Source organism: Schistocerca piceifrons, chromosome X (assembly GCF_021461385.2).
Source record: "Schistocerca piceifrons isolate TAMUIC-IGC-003096 chromosome X, iqSchPice1.1, whole genome shotgun sequence".
NCBI lineage: Eukaryota > Metazoa > Arthropoda > Insecta > Orthoptera > Acrididae > Schistocerca > Schistocerca piceifrons.
In genome coordinates, this window is record NC_060149.1 from 803287319 (window position 1) to 803305320 (window position 18002).

General features: G+C 42.3%; 1 protein-coding gene and 1 pseudogene across 1 annotated transcript in view; one reads left to right on the plus strand and one right to left on the minus strand.

Moving 5' to 3' along the window:
• Positions 1-18002, plus strand: part of LOC124722863 (cuticlin-5) — a 325648-nt gene that overhangs the window by 89197 nt on the left and 218449 nt on the right. The gene's annotated exons all lie outside the window — the stretch shown is intronic.
• LOC124723835 lies at positions 12209-12326 on the minus strand (annotated as a pseudogene).

Here is an 18002-nt window from a genome sequence, read left to right on the forward strand (position 1 = left end):
AAATAGCAGATATTGAGATAGCTGATCGCGGAATAGAAAAACAACTACAATCACTTAGTAGTTAAAAGGCGTCAGGACCAGATGCGATACCTACAAGATTCTACTAAGATTATGTGAAACAACTTGCTCCCCTGCTAGCAGTAATTTATCTAGGTCGCTTGAGCAACCAAGGGTACCTAGCGACTTGAAGAAAGCGCAGGTCATTCCCGTTTTTCAGAAGAGCCGTAGGGCAGATGCACACAATTATAGAACGATATCGTTGGTGTCAATCTGTTGTAGAATTATGGAACATGTTTGATGCTCAAGAATTATGACGGTCTTGGAGAAGTAAAATCTCCTCTATAAAATCAAGATGGATTCCGCAAACAGAGATCCTGCGAAACTCAGCTCGCTCTGTTCCTCTATGAGATCCACAGCGCCTTAGACAACGGCGCTCAGGTTGATGCCGTGTCGCTTGTCCGACGGAAGTCATTTGACACCGTCCTGCATGCCGTTTAATGAAAAAAATACGAGTTCATCGAGTGTCGGATCAGATTTGCGACTCGATTCAAGATTTCCTCACAGACAGAACTCAACACGTTGCTCTTAATGGAACAAAATCGACAGAGGTACCATTGTTTACAATATACTAAATGATCTAGTAGAAAGCGTCGGATGCTCTCTAAGGCTGTTCGCAGATGATGCAGTGTCTATAACAAACTAGTAACGCCAGATGGTAGTAACGATATGCAGAATGACCCCCAGAAAACTGATGAATGGTGCAGGCTCTGGCAGTTGACCCTAAATGTAAGTACACTACTGGCCATTAAAATTGCTACACCAAGAAGAAATGCATATGATAAACGGGTATTCATTGGACAAACATATTATACTAGAACTGACATGTGATTACATTTTCACGCAGTTTGGGTGCATAGATCCTGAGAAATCAGTACCCAGAACAACCACCTCTGGCCGTAATATCGGCCTTGATACGCCTGGGCATTGAGTCAAACAGAGCTTGGATGGCGTGCACAGGTACAGCTGCCCATGCAGCTTCAACACGATATCACAGTTCATCAAGAGTAGTGACTGGCGTATTGTGACGAGCCAGTTGCTCGGCCACCATTGACCAGCCGTTTTCAATTGGTGAGACATCTGGAGAATGTGCTGGCCAGGGCAGCAGTCGAATATTTTCTATATCCAGAAAGGTCCGTACAGTACCTGCAACATGCAGTCGTGCATTATCCTGTTGAAATTTAGGGTTTCGCAGGGATCGAATGAAGGGTAGAGCCACGGGTCTTAACACATCTGAAATGTAACGTCCCCTTTTCAAAGTGCCGTCAATGCGAACAAGAGGTGACCGAGACCTGTAACCAATGGCACGCAATACCATCACGGCAGGTGATACGCCAGTATCGCGATGACGAATACACGCTTCCAGTGTGCGTTCACCGCGATGTCGCCAAACACGGATGCGACCATCATGATGCTATAAACAGAACTGTTCGTGCAGATGGTTGTTGTCATGCAAACGTCCCCATCTGCTGACTCAGGAATCGAGACGTGGCTGCACGATCCGTTACAGCCATGCGGATAAGATGCCTGTCATCTCGATTGCTAGTGATACGAGGCCGTTGGGATCCAGCACGGCGTTCCGTATTACGCTCCCGAACCCACCGATTCCATATTCTGCCAACAGTCATTGGATCTCGACCGACGCGAACAGCAATGTCATGATACGATACACCGCAATCGTGATAGGCTACAATCTGACCTTTATCAAAGTCGGAAACGTGATGGTACGCATTTCTTCTCCTTACACGAAACAACACAACAACGTTTCACCAGGCAACGCCAGTCAACTGCTGTTTGTGTATGAGAAATCGGTTGGAAACTGTCCTTATGTCAGAACGTTGTAGGTGTCGCCACCGGCGCCAGCCTTGTGTGAATGGTCTGAAAAGCTAATCATTTGCATATCACAGCATCTTCTTCCTGTCGGTTAAATTTCGTTTGTAGCACGTCATCTTCGTGGTGTAGCAATTTTAATGGCCATTAGTGTAAATGTAACATATTGCGCATACATAGGAAAAGAAATCTTCTATTGTATGCCTACACTGTTGACAAACCGCTAGAAACAGTATCTGATGTAAAATACGTAGGAGTAACTATCCAGAGCAACCTTCAGTGGAATGATGAAACAAATAGCAGGAAAAGCAGATGCCAGACCCAGATTCATAGGAAGAATCTTAAGGAAATGTAACTCATTCACAAAAGAAGTGGCTTATAAGGCGCTTGTTCGACCGATTCTTGAGTATTGTTCATCTACCTGGGATCCCTACTAGATAGGACTGATAGAAGAGATAGAGAAGATCGAACGAAGAGCGGCACGTTTCGTCACTGGATCGTTACAGAGATGCTCAATAAACTCCATTGTTAGACGTTACAAGAGAGACGTTGGGCATCACAGAGAGATTTGCTATTCAAATTTTGTGAGATAGTTTCCGGGAAGAGTCAGACGATATATTGCTTCCCACCACATACGTATTGCGTAATGACCATGAGGAGAAAATTCGAGAAATTAGGGCCAATACAGAGGTTTACGGACAATCATACTTCCCACGCGCTGCTCGCTAGTGGAACAGGGTTGGAGGACTCAATTAGTGGAGCAAAAAGTACCCTCCGCCCATACCATTAGTTGGCTTGCGGAGTATGATGTGGATGTAGATGTTTACGCTAGGCAAATACTAATTTTTGTGGGCGAATGCATTAAAAATCTTCGTGATTTGAGACTATCCTTGAGGTGTTATCACGTTCAAATATGAAAAATCCAAAGAATGAACAACTGTCTCCATTGAGTGTCGTTGTCTCTGGACTAGCAATGAGCTCAACTCGTCCTCCGTTTCAAACCCAACAAGGCTTGTTAGTAAAACTAACAAACGGACAGGACGACACGAAACATGTGTTATCAGTGACTGTAAACTAACTGCAACAGCCACTGGACGCCTGAGCAAAGTCATGAAGCATAACTGGTCGTTGTTGCACAATAAACAGTGTTCTTTCTGATAGCAGAAAATGCGAGAAAGTTACGGCAACACATTTAGGAATTTTATGAAGTCTTTAAATATTTTGCAACGACTTTAAGCAAGACGGAAGTCTCAGCAGCAGCTTGTAGAGCCGAAGTGCGGTTCGAGACTATGGAGCAGTAAGGTGCGTTATAATTCAGCCAGTTCACACTTTATGCGAATTCAGGTAAGAAGCTGCTGCCAATAATTTCATCACGTGGCACGATTTAATGTTACTTCCTGTTAATTATTAAACTCTCAGCGAAATTTATATTATCGAGGTTTGATCTTTGCTGCGTAAGTATTTCGAAAAATGAAAATTATCTTCCAAGGTAACTCTTGAGTATTATAAAATTCCAGTGAGTTTACTTTTACATTGTTTGGCAACCAACACTCAGTTACGATACAGGAAACAGCTCAGCCGACAAAGCTAAGGGAAGCGTACCACCCTGGTTTCACCTCATCCTGCTCAGTCCACGACAAGGCTCAAGTGACTACAAAAACTGCTTTTCATCATTTACAGCTTTTCATTATTTTTGCGCTTGCAACACGCCTTACAGTGCCACGCCGACGGCACAATTGACTCTCAACATTGTATTGTATTGAACTGGGGACCTAGAAACGACGGAGAGGCTTCGTCCCCGCCGTAGCCCTCAATGGATCAAAACGCCACAACAGGCTACAGCAGTCCACTCACCCCACCGCCGCCCCACACCGAACCCAGGGTTACCGTGCCGTTCGGTCCCCAGTGGACCCCCCGGAAACGTCTCACACCAGACGAGTGTAACCTCAATGTTTGCGTAGTAGAGTAATTATGGTGTACGCGTACGTGGAGAAATTGTTTGCGCAGCAATCGCCGACATAGTTTAACTGAGGCGGAATGGGGGAACCAGCCCGCATTCGCCGAGGCAGATGGAAAACCGCCTTAGAAACCATCCACAGACTGGCCGGCACACCGGACCTCGACACTAATCTGCCGGGCGGATTCGTGCCGGGGACCGCCACGCTTTCCCGCCCGGAATGTAGTGCGTTGGAGCGCACGGCTAACCGGGCGTCTGACTCTCAACATTCTTATTTATAATTATTATTCATATTGGTCTCAGCAACAAAAACTGTGTCAGCTAAAATTATTTCTTGTATGGCTGCTGATTGTTACTGAATCACCTGGTTCATCATATTAGCCAACTGGGCGTCTTGTCACGATCCGTGCGGCTCCCCCCGTCGGAGGTTCGAGTCCTTCCTCGGGCATGGGTGTGTGTGTTGTCCATAGCGTAAGTTAGTTTAAATTAAATAGTGTGCAGGCTTATGGAGCGATGACCTCGGCAGTTTGGTCCCATAAGACCTTACCACAAATTTCCAAATTTCAGCCAACTAAAGGCGCACATATGAGCAGCAGCGAATAAAATAAATTATATAAATGCTACTAAACATCCCAGTAGCAACAGGAGGAATATTTACTATAACACTACAAGAACGTTATTAACGTATCGTAGCTTCATTCATCCGTGGATAACTTCTACAAGGGTAGAGGACACACCACGGTATTACTCGTTAAGAAAAAAAAGCATAATTCATATAAAGAGCCATTTCCATTCTAACAGGTCTAGTCTGAAAAGAGCCGGGCAGATAGCCCGCCGTCGACTTGTATTAAGAACCATCCCGACATTTGCCCGAAGTATTTTACGGAATCCGCGGAAAACCCAAATCAGCATGACGCGATGGAGACTGGGGAATCCATCCTCACGCAATTTCACGTGGTTTATCCCTAGTGTACTGTATTGTTCTACAAAGATGTTATTGGATAATGTAAAAAGCTAGTGAACAGTATACATTCATTTCTCAATGGCGATCACAAGACACACTACATACAAGTAATTTCGTAATGTAACACTACACACTTTCCACCAGCTGACGTCAGGACTATAGTGACATTGTTTGAGTTCCATTTTGTGTACCGCATTTTACCATTTGGTTGACTGTAAAAGTGAGTCAGCATCGCTCCATAATGAGCGAGATGTTGAGCTCAGAATGAAGATGAGCTGAGTATATTATCCATTGTAGACCTTAGCTTCGGAGTAAAATTTTCCACAGTTTAGTGCGGAAGTGTAATGATTTTTAATAGAGAAGTTTTGTTATTATTACGTATCTGTGTTACATTTTCTTACCAACCCCTACTCTTTGTTACCTAAGCATAGTATGTATTACTTAATAGATACTTTTTAATTGTCTTTTAAAATAAGTTTGTTTCAGTAATCTCTGTAATCTCATTGGAGAATGTATTGTACGAACTGATTCCTTTGCTCTGGAATTAGTGCAAGATTGAAATTGGCAGTATCTAGTATGCAGTTTTACGGTATTATTCGTCCGCTAACTGATGACTTATCGACTGGGGTTAAACGACCTAGCGCAGTGATTAAGTTGAAACCCGCGTCCGGTCACCCAGATCCAGGTTTCCCATGATTTCCCTAATTCCTTTAAGGCAAATGTTGGAACATTTTCTTTGAAAAGGACTCAACTTAGTCCGACGGAGTCTCTAATGACGTCATCGTCGATTAGACATCAGAGTTTCATTTACCCTCCCTAAATGGAGACGCACTGATCCATTTTCGTCAGTAAACTAGGAGGTGCTGGATAATTATTCGAAAAGCTGAAGCACTGACATAAATGTGTTGCTTAAGCATGGCATAGATTTTCAGGTGTATCGTACACGTGTCTACGTGAGATCGTTAATACGTCAAATGAATTTTATGAGAAGGTAATTTCTTTCTGAAAACTTGCGAAATATAGAAAAAGTCGTAATTCTCTGTGTGTAGTATCGACGTTCAAAAGGCTGATGTTCAGTTACGAAACAAATCTAAATCGTCAGTCTACTCCACTTTGACAATTATCTGTTTATCAGTTTGGAATTTAACCTCACGTGTCGTTCCTCTCATTGCGCGTATCCATTTCACTTGTTCCTTATTCTAAGCGTTGAAGTTTTGTAAATGGGTTAACATGAAAGTCCTTCCTCAACAATACAAGGACAGTATAACTACTTCTCTAGTATACGGAGACAAGATGGAGAGAGATGGAGTTGGTATCAGGCTTTCTTAATGTTGGCACATGTTATGTCAGAACGTATATCAAGCGTCAACTCGAATTGCGAAATATTCCCAGTTTTGTATACATAGCATATTTCGTTCGATGGAAAATTCTTAGTTTTCTACAGTTTATAACCAGTGTAAATTCTTCTAAAGTTGATGGCGGATTATAAGGAATCTGGACCTTCATTTCCACCAGCTAAGGACGCTGGGTAAAATCAAATTAGGAAACCAACTTTTTAACACAATTTGTACTGTTTAATCATGTATCCAATTTTTTTGTGCTGATTTGTTAGTGGGGATGAGACATGGTGCACCACACATCTCGCGTGTGAGACTTTCCTCATTAATTACTTTGCAAGGAGTAAAGTGATAATTCGCGAAAACATCTTCTAAAAGCGTGAGAAACGGCACAGATTGCTAAGCAAAATATCGATTTTTCTCTCGACTAGTCTGTTCCGAAAGCTGCTTTGGCAGTGGGAAAGTATGTATTTGAAATACGAACTATTCATCTCATTTACGTTATTCTAGATGTGTTAGTTTCCACCTACTCCCAGATGTGAACATATCTGTGACTGAAACATTTTTTCATGACAGAGGATTAGTTTGTAGAGCGTCTAAAATCGCACTTTAGGAATAAGGTCTACTCATTGGGAAACATTTATACAAAGTACATTGACCCAAGAACAGGTTATATTGAAAAATAAGTTCTCTTTTATTTTTACTTAGGAGGTACAGTCTTTTACTGCGAAGGAAAGAACTTTTCATCTTGTCGCGGTACAATCTTTCAGTTCATACATTTTTGATATAGTACTGTATACACAGTAGGGCGTGAAAAAAGTTTTATAAATGTGGCAGACAAGTTATTTACCATGGCAGAACGCTGGACAGTTGAAAATTTTGTTTACACGCGTATAAAAATTAGAGTCCTACAGATAACTACCGTAAGGCGACCAGACTTTAATTTTTTGCTCATTTAGGAGAAAATATCTGAGCACAAATTCCAGATAAAATGGTCTCTGTGAAATCATGGAAATATGAACATTTTTAGCGCTATTCTCCGTTTATTTATGGTTCGCACATATTTAATTTACAATCAGGTGTAACGAATTTGAGTAGATATGTTGATAACAGATCCAGATGTTCCTGATGAACTAAATCCTTATGCAGGAATTCAGGTTCCGCACAGTTAGTCTTCACGAACCAGAACGTTTATAAATGTACCGCAGTTCCCAGTCGACGCTGAGAAGAAGGGAAATGAATGAGTCTTATCTTCCTAGTAAAACCAGATGCCTTTTACTGGTAGAACTATTCAGCTCAATATATAAGAAAACAAAAGTTTTCCTCTCGCGCCTTGTATAGCCTACAGAATATTGTTGTTCTTATGATAGACCACATTCTTGGAGACTAGATGATCTTGCGGTAGGTCCACCTACACGTCTTCCCGACATTAATTCCCTTATTGTACATCTAATTTACTCTCTTACCAACTTCCGTGTTAGACCTGCATTGAAATTTCAGTCATTGTTCTTTTCTTGGCATTTTACTATACACTCCCTTCCTGTTATTAACTTCTCCATTGTCTAGTCCAGTGGTTCCCAACAGGTGGTCCGCGGACCCCCAGGGGTCCGTGAGCTATGCCAGAGTGGTCCGCAAGATGCTATTAGAATAAAAAATACATTAAATATATTTCGTATGACAACAGATTTTTTGTTTTGGCCGCTTCCCGCATGAGCAGAGCTTTAGCGAACGCTAACTTCTGCGTCTAGCGTCTTCCTAGGGTGTAAATAGATCGGCAGTGAGCATGAGCAACTTCTTATTCATACGCAAGCAAGATGGATTTCTCGAGGTGGAATTTTGTCAAGATTTTTTGAACTTAGAGACAAGGTTCGTGTCTTCCTTCTTGGCACAAAGTACGCGGATTTTCTCACTAACTTCTCTTGGCTTTTCCTAGTTGCGTACTTAGCTGATATGTTTGAACACTTGAATGTGTTAAACTTGAGTTTACAAGGGAAAAAAATGTAGACGTGTTCAAAGTTGAGGATAAGATTAGTGCTATAGTAAAAAAGTGTCAGATCTGGGCGTCAAGGATAAAAAACGAGTCACGAACTAACTTTTCAACTTTAAAACAATTCTTGGGGTCATCAGAGGAGTTTGCCTGACCAGATCAAGATCAATGTAGCCGAGGATCTACGCAGCCTGGCCACCACTTTTAGAGAGTATTTCCCTGAACCTGACCCTGACGACAGATGCATTCGAAATCCCTTCAGCTGTGAAGAAATAGACAGAATCCAAGGCCTCACTGAAGAAGAGCAAGATCAACTTGTGGATCTGTCCAGCTGTGGTACGATGATAAACATTTTCATCGGCGATAAAATTACAGACTTCTGGGCATCAGCACGGAAGGACTACAAGAAACTTGGAGTTGAGGCAATGAAAAAGATCCTTCCATTTGCAACCACATATCGGTGTGAGCAAGCATTTTCTTCCACATGTTTCATGAAAAACAAATATAGGAATCGGCTCGACATGCGGTCGGATTTCAGAGTGAAAGTTTCAAGTTCGGAACCTAATATTTCAGAAATAATGGACTCAAAGGTCAGATTGAACTCATCTCATTAAGAACTAAAAATTAAAACTAACTGTATACTGATGGAGTACTCTATTGTAACTGTATTTTTTGAAATAAATAATACCTTGTATGAAATGAGTGTTTTCTTATTTTTCACACATGTCTGCTTAATGCAATCTCAAGTGTGGTACACTTGAAAGATCAATACACTCAGTTTTAATTTTTTCCTGTCATTTTCAGTTCATTCTCAATTTTTATTTTTTTAAGGAGTTTGTTATATTAAACACCCAGATTTGAAGACAAAGATTTTGAGCAATAATCAAAAATTTAACAATAACAATGATGGCTAAATTGAAAAAGTTTTAAGCTCGATAGTTTTTCAGTAATGAATATGTCAATGTTTTTTCCAAGAAACAAAAATAGAAAACGTATAAAAAGTCTCAATTTGGCTTTTTTAGGTACTTGATACTGTGATATGACAAGGTACCAGTGACGCTCGATGAGGGGGTCCTCAAGAAAATTTTGTTGGGAACCCCTGGTCTAGTCTATACCGTCTATGTTGACACTGTATGTAAGTCCTTCTCATAACAGACACTATTCTTTTTAGAAAGTCTCCAGATGGATACAAGCGATTACGGATATTCGCGTGGGAATTAACAAGAAATTGTTTTTCAGGTCGGCTGCAGTTATTTTACACCTTCATAAAGTATTTCTTGTATTTGCCAGTTAATACTTTTAGGAAAGTAATTTCACAGAGACAATGTTACCGTAGTCTAAGACGGGAACGGTAGCTCTGTGCAGGCTATCCGTATAAATGAGATTTGGCACGGATAGTTCGTCGGATCACTTACTCAACCTCAATAACGAAGAGTTTATTAATATTCCTATTAGATGTTTCCCTGAGGGAGTCTATACAAACATACTCTTGTCAGCCGCGCCGAATGCTGGCAGCTAGGGTGACTTTCGTCATGTGTTCGTTGCTCTACAGATGATGAGATATTTACAATACTTTACTTTTGCACTCTCTTTTTTCCTTATCTTTCGAGAAAAATATCTTTTCCCCACAATGAGCACGTGCATAAAGGTAAAGTTAGTCGTTATAAAATATGAGCTACGAGGGTCACTCCAAAATAAATTCACACCATTTTTTTTTAAATCCATCTTTTATTCTACATGTTTGATAGTTTTACAGTGTGTAGATACATCCTTTAGGAACAATATTTTCTTTTCTCCACATAATTTCCATCCCTATCAACTACCTTACGCCATCTTGGAACCAGCGCCTGTACACCCGCACGGTAAAATTCTGGGACAACCTGTTGGAACCACTGTTTGGCAGCGTGCACAAGGGAGTCATCATCTTCAAACCTTGTTCCACAAAGAGAGTCTTTCAGTTTCCCAAAGAGATGATAGTGACATGGAGCCAGGTCAGGACTGTAAGGCGGGTGTTTCAGAGTTGTCCATCCCAATTTTGTGTTCGCTTCCATGGTTTTTTGACTGACATGGGGCCGTGCATTGTCGTGCAACAGCAAAACATCCTGCTTTTGCCGATGTAGTCGAACACGACTCAGTCGAGCTTAAAGTTTCTTCAGTGTCGTCTCATATGCATCAGAATTTATGGTGGTTCCACTTGGCATGATGTCCACAAGCAAGAGTCCTCCGCAATCGAAAAACACCGTAGCCATAATTTTTCCAGCAGAAGGTGTGGTTTTGAATGCCACTCCATTGATTGCCTCTTCGTCTCTGGTGAAAAATGATGGAGCCACGTTTCATCACCTGTCACAATTCTTCCAAGAAATTCATCTCCGCCATTCTCGTACTGTTCCAAAAGTTCGCTGCATATCATTTTTCTTGTTTCTTTGTGAGCCACTGTCAACATCCTGGGAACCCACCTGGCACAGACCTTTTTTAACGCCAACACTTTCAGTATTCTGCAAATACTTCCTTCCCCTATCCCAACGTAGCGTGACAATTCGTTCACTGCGATGCATCTGTTAGCAGTCACCAATTCGTTAACTCTCTGCACATTGTCTGGAGTGTGTGCAGTACGAGGCCTGCCACTGCGGGGACAGTCCTCAATATTGCCGTGTCTGCTTTCATCACGTAACCTGCTTTCTCACCGACTAACTGTACTGCGATCGACAGCAGCATCTCCATACACCTTTTTCAACCTCTTGTGGATGTTTCCCAGTCTCGTTTTCACAGCACAGGAATTCTATGACATCACGTTGCTTCTGACGAACGTCAAGTATAGCAGCCATCTTGAAGATATGCTGTGACGGCGCCATTCACGGAATCAGGTTGAACTAAGTTTGAAAACAAGCGGGAAGGATGTATCTACACACTGGAAAACTTTCACGCATGCAGAATGAAAACTGTATTTTTACAAAAATAGTGTGCATTTCTTTTGGAGTGATCCTCGTAAAATTACCCCAGTAAAGATTTTATAAAAAGTCTTTCAAAACAGATATTCGATAAAGATCTGTTACAGTGTAATACGGTCCGTACCACTATGGCACTTCGCTCGATGACTCTCTAGTAACCTTGTCACTGGCACAATATTAGGCAATATCTGTGCTGACGGTTTCTACGAAGTCGTGTTGGTGACATACTGTGCATGAAGTAGTCCTCGGCTAAGATCAGACAGTGTCCACGAACATGCATTGTGAAGCTCTATAAAATGATAAAAAAGGGAATACGAGGCAGGGCGCGCGAAGTGGTATTTACACACCAACAAAGGAATTACCTGGTATGGAGAATTTTTATCGAAATTTTATATGTACGTACGATCTTTTAGGAACGACAACAAAGCTTTCACAAAGCACAGGTCTTTCCTAGTTGGCAGAATTAGATATATAACTTAAAAGACTGAGCTTCTTTGACATCAAATGTTTTGCAGTGAAACTCGTTTCAATTAAAACGGCTACAAATTCGGTAACATAGTTTCATTTATCGACTTCAGGGGTCAGGTTACTTGCATCGATTCTGACATGTCGTAGGGTACGAGTTAATTGCGAGTCGAAGCAGTTAGATTGAATGTTCTGTGCTGTCTAGACGTTCTGTTAGATCATTCCCGGTTAGTTCTCTCTCTCTCTCTCTCTCTCTCTCTCTCTCTCTCTCTCTCTCTCCCGACACCAGACAAAAGAAGGGACGTTTAAAACTGCAGCATCATGTAAAAGGCAAAGTTTCCTATCATCCTCGTCATAAAAAGAGTAGATGACGGTCGTTGTTATATTGTGTGTTAAAACGCATGTCAAACACGATTCCGAAATGTTTAGCTCTGATTTGAAATTTGCATACCTACATTTAAAGCATTCCGTTTTCAGGCCACGAGTGGCCTACCGGGACCACCCGACCGCCGTGTCATCCTCAGCTGAGGATGCGGATAGGAGGGGCGTGGGGTCAGCACACAGATCTCCCGATCGTTATGATGGTATTCTTGACCGAAGCCGCTACTATTCGGTCGAGTAGCTCCTCAATTGGCATCGAGAGGCTGAGTGCACCCCGAAAAATGGCAACAGTGCATGGCGGCCAGGATGGTCACCCATCCAAGTGCGAACCACGCCCGACGGCGCTTAACTTCGGTGACCTCACGGGAACCGGTGTAACCGCTGTGGCAAGACCGTTGCCATCCCTGCAATTAGACGCAAGATATTTAACGCGGAGCGTGAAACGGTGCACTGCCGGTAGTTCCTTGGCACGTGTTTCACATCCTGAATACCGACCAGTGCGGCCTTAAGCAATAATCGCAATGTAATTGCATAAAAATGCCTAAGGGTAACGCAAGGACAAAAAATAAACTGAACTGTGTTTTGAAATGTAGCTCTGAAAATGAAAACGGACTCGATGCATTTCAAACGTGCCATGCCCCGCCACTGCCGATCTAAACACGTTGATTATCACCCAATATTTCTGTACAGTTTACGATGTTGTTTAACATAACGCGTCCGATGTAGGCAGCAGACAGTGCTCCGTAACAAATTATTGTACTCTACTAGAATAATCCAGTATTTATTTACTTTCATTGAAGTTTTTTGCTCACTATTTCTGACACTCTTTTATTCCGTACTGTACCGACAGCTTCATCTTTCCCATCACCACAGCAGCTATTAATGTCCAACAATTTATTTTATGTTAGTCTTTCCCACCCGGAAAAGCTCAATACACGCCTGTGTGCCAGTATGAGGAAATGCCCATCTTGCAGGCCTACCTTAAAATGCTGAAACTTTAAGGAATGTTGGATACCGCCAGAGGATGTTGGTTCTCACTACATTTTCGAATTACACTAGAAACAAGTTTCTAACTAGACTTTTTTTTTTTAAAAAAAGGCATATATTGTAGGATGATATTGATCTTCGGAACGTTAATAAGAACTGAATATAAAAGAACGTATCGAATATTCCTGTTTATTTTGATTTCCAGAAATCAATTATGTAGGACTTTGAGCGGTGAAATCAGTTGATACTGGATCGGTTGCGTAGTTCTCGGATATAGTGGCTCGTTGCTAGAGAACACACAATAAAGAGCACACGGATGCTCGTACTGTTGTCTATCTGATACAGACTACATGATCAAATTGTTAACTCCATTTTCGTCAGTTAATTACTGAATAAGACGGTACGAACAACTGAACAATAAGTTCGATACCATTTAGGCGTCTTGCTGAATACTTGTAGACAAATTTACAAGCATGATACACTGTACCGAAAAGAATAGTGCTGTTGAGAGCACTAGTCTCGCGCCGCGACAGTCTGTCCCGGAATTCTTGGTTTGGGTTATCTATGTCGTTTTCCGCTGTACTCTAATTAAATGTTACAATACTTCCTACAATTACCAAGTCCTGATCCCATCATAAGCTGCCGTCGTTGGTACTCCATATTCAATAATGGCACTGTCGGTTTGACATTGAAAACTGATTAAAAGTCAGTGTCTTCTTTCTGACTCGTCAGAACATGCTCAGAATAGAAATTACACTCTTCCTGTCGAAGTACGATAACCGCATAGCTACGAAGGTGATATCTTCAAAACGGCATAGCTCAATGAAAATTCACTGTCCAATTTTGCGATAGGTATGTTGTTCAAAAATTGGCCCAACTAAATTAATTTAGTTTGTCTGTAACAGTTCCAAATAAACAAGCCAAATTATTCCTTAGATTTCATTTAAATTAACATACCATGTAAACACGACATTTGCCTCGGGACTTTGATTTCATTACAACAATTTGTAGTTAAAATATAACATAAAAAGAGGAGCAAACTTAATGTTATAAGGTACAGAACTAATAAGTAAAATAAATTTTGTTAAGTGTGGACAGTTGCCTTGCCAATAAAGGCTGGCTGAAATTTGGCTGCGATGAGAGCGGCAAAAAAGTGAAGACGGAGTTTCGTCGCATGAAATATCGAGACTTTCTCATACCAGGTGCGTTTTCATCCTAATTCACCTGCACGTTGCTTTGCTTTGACAGAAACTCTCCTTCAATGACGACCGTGACCTTGATGTAGCGTTGAACACAGTAAACCCTAAGACGCCGAGCTTGATTGCATGCACATCAAGGAAGCAATGCTCTGCCTTCTGGTAGGATCAGCTCACAGCGAATGCTACTCTACCTGTCGCGAAATTCGATCTTGTCACAATATAGGACAATTTATCGTTCTTATTTCCTGTGTACAGAATTTCGTCGGTGATATTTAGTTATTACTTCAACCACAAGTAAAATCATCAGAACGAGCAATAATTCGTGAAGAAGTGATACTGCTATTTTCGAGTCTGTACTCTATCGAAGCCGGCCGCGAGGGTCTAGCGGTTCTAGGCGCGCAGTCCGGAACCGCGCGACTGCTACGGTCGCAGGTTCGAATCCTGCCTCGGGCATGGATGTGTGTGATGTCCTTCGGTTAGTTAGGTTTAAGTAGTTCTAAGTTCTAGGGGACTGATGACCACAGCTGTTAAGTCCCATAGTGCTCAGAGCCATTTGAACCAACTCTATCGAAACCTGTATGACAATGATTCAACTTACGCTAGACATTAAGGAGTCCCCATTTTACCGTTAAATATCTGCTTTTCTTGATACAAATACTAATGGAAACGTTAGTTACAGCATAATCAAATTGTCAACTAATTACTGAGACGTTTTTTTTCTGAACGAGATGGTACGAACTGCTGCAGGTCAAACTAAATAGTGGTTACTTTATATTGATTTGTTACAGATCTACGAAGACACAGTTAATTAGTATGGCGTTCCCTTTTTTGTGGTTGTCAGAATTTTTTAGATGTCGTGATGCACTTAAAAATTAACGCAGGAAATTGGCGAAGCCGCTCGGAGTGGCCGTGCGGTTCTGGGCGCTACAGTCTGGAACCGAGCAACCGCTACGGTCCCAGGTTCGAATCCTGCCTCGGGCATGGATGTGTGTGATGTCCTTAGGTTAGTTAGGTTTAATTAGTTCTAAGTTCTAAGCGACTGATGACCTCAGAAGTTAAGTCGCATAGTGCTCAGAGCAATTTGAACCATTTTTTGAAATTGGCTATCTGTCAGATGGCATGAACTCTACGTTAGATTCTTTACCAGAAGCGCTGTAGCTACATACCCCATGATTAAGCATCACGACGTATGGGCCATGTCAGCCATGAACGACGGAAGATTACTGTTCAATTTTTTCCTGATGGCGAGGTCATTGGAGACAGGGCACAAACTTAATCTGCATAAATGGCGGCTTTAATTCGGCCATGATATTATAAAATTAACTCCAGATATGGTCCTTCAGTTGTTTAAGGTAGCTACGGAAAAACTAAACTTGTGTTTTTCAAACAGGGATTTGTAACCCAATTCTCTCCAACAAAAGTCCAATGCACTAATTACCGCGCCACCCTAACCGGTCTTGACAGTTGAAGCAGGTCTATTAAAAGAGCAAAACATATCTGTACAGATTATAATTCGTGTTTATACAATACGCGAAAATACACTACTGGCCATTAAAATTGCTACACCGAGAAGAAATGCAGATGATAAATGGGTATTCATTGAACAAATATATTATACTAGAACTGACATGTGATTACTTTTGCACGCAATTTGGGTGCATACATCCTGAGAATTCAGTACCTAGAACAACCATCTCTGGCCGTAATAACGGCATTGATAAGCCTGGGCATTGAGTCAAACAGAGCTTGGACAGCGTGAACAGGTACAGCTGCCCATGCAGCTTAAACACGATACCACAGTTCATCAAGAGTAGTGACTGGCGTATTGTGACGAGCCAGTTGCTCGGACACCATTGACCAGACGTTTTCAATTTGTGAGAGATCTGGAGAATGTGATGGCCAGGGTAGCAGTCGAACATTTTCTGTATCCACAAAGGCCCGTACAGGACCTGCAACATGCGGTCGTGCATTATCCTGCTGAAATGTAGGGTTTCGCAGGGATCGAATGAAGGGTAGAGCCACGGGTCGTAACACATTTGAAATGTAACGTCCACTGTTCAAAGTGCCGTCAATGCGAACAAGAGGTGACCGATACGTGTAACCAATGGCACCCCATACCATCACGCCAGGTGATACGCCAGTATGGCTATGACGAATACACGCTTCCGATGTGCGTTCACCGCGATGTCGCCAAACACGGATGCGACCATCATGGTGCTGTAAATAGAACCTGGATTCATCCGAAAAAATGAAGTTTTGCCATTCGTGCACCCAGGTTCGTCGTTGGGTACACCATCGCAGGCGATCTTGTCTGTGATGCAGCATGAAGGGTAACTGAAGCCATGGTCTCCGAGCTGATAGTCCATGCTGCTGCAAACGTTGTGGAACTGTTAGTGCAGTTTCCCGGCGGGGTCAGGGATTTTCTCTGCCTCGTGATGACTGGGTGTTGTGTGATGTCCTTAGGTTAGTTAGGTTTAAGTAGTTCTAAGTTCTAGGCGACTGATGACCATATATGTTAAGTCCCATAGTGCTCAGAGCCATTTTTGTTAGTGCAGATGGTTGTCTTGCAAACGTCCCCATCTGTTGACTCAGGGATCGAGAGGTGGCTGCACGATCCGTTACAGCCATGCGGATAAGATGCCTGTCATCTCGACTGCTAGTGATACGAGGCCGTTGGGATCCAGCACGGCGTTCCGTATTACCCTCCTGAACCCAACGATTCCATATTCTGCTAACAGTCATTGGATCTCGACCAACGCGAGCAGCAATGTCGCGATACGATAAACCGCAGTCGCGATAGGCTACAATCCGACCTTTATCAAAGTCGGGAAACGTGATGGTACGCATTTCTCCTCCTTACACGAGGCATCACAACAACGTTTCACCAGGCAACGCCAGTCAACTGCTGTTTGTGTATGAGAAATCGATTGGAAACTTTCCTCATGTCAGCACGTTGTAGGTGTCGGCACCGGCGCCAGCCTTGTGTGAATGCTCTGAAGAGCTAATCATTTGCATATCACAGCATCTTCTTCCTGTCGGTTAAATTTCGCGTTTGTAGCACGTCATCTTCGTGGTGTAGCAATTTTAATGGCCAGTAGTGTACTTATTGGGAAAAAGTACCGTTTGCTACAGATTTTACTGGTCCTTTCTCTAACTAATTAGGATTGGATTGGATTGTTTTGGGGGAAGAGACCAAACAGCGAGGTCATCGGTCTCATTGGATTTGGGAAGGACGGGGAAGGAAGTCGACCGTGCCATTTCAAAGGAACCATCCCGGCATTTGCCTGGAGTGATTTAGGGAAATCACGGAAAACTTAAATCACGATGGCCGGACGCGGGATTGAACCGTCGTCCTCCCGAATGCGAACTAATTAGGAATTGTGAAGTTACGCATAAGAATATTCTGCATTTCACGTGTCGCAAGTACTTTTTACTTATTTATTTACGTCTACTGTTAATGTACTCCAGCACATAACATAACTGCCGAAGAGTCAAAGTAAGGATATAGCTCTAACACTATTTGCCAGTCAAAATCGTACGTTTCACTAAAATTTAAAATGGTCAATACATATTTTCGATTTGGACAATGAGGAAGAGGAAAAATGTAAAGAAATTTACCCCGGCCGGCAGTCACTTCCACGCCTGATGCCGGCCGAGGTGGCCGAGCGGTTCTAGGCGCTACAGTCTGGAACCGCGCGACCGCTTCGGTCGCAGGTTCGAATCCTCACTCGGGCATTGATGTGTGTGATGTCCTTAGGTTAGTTAGGTTTAAGTAGTTCTAAGTTCTAGGGGACTGATGACCTCAGAAGTTAAGTCTCATAGTGCTCAGAGCCATTTTGAACCACACCTGATCTGTGTCACCAGTTTCTGAGGCACTGGGCAGTTTTCAG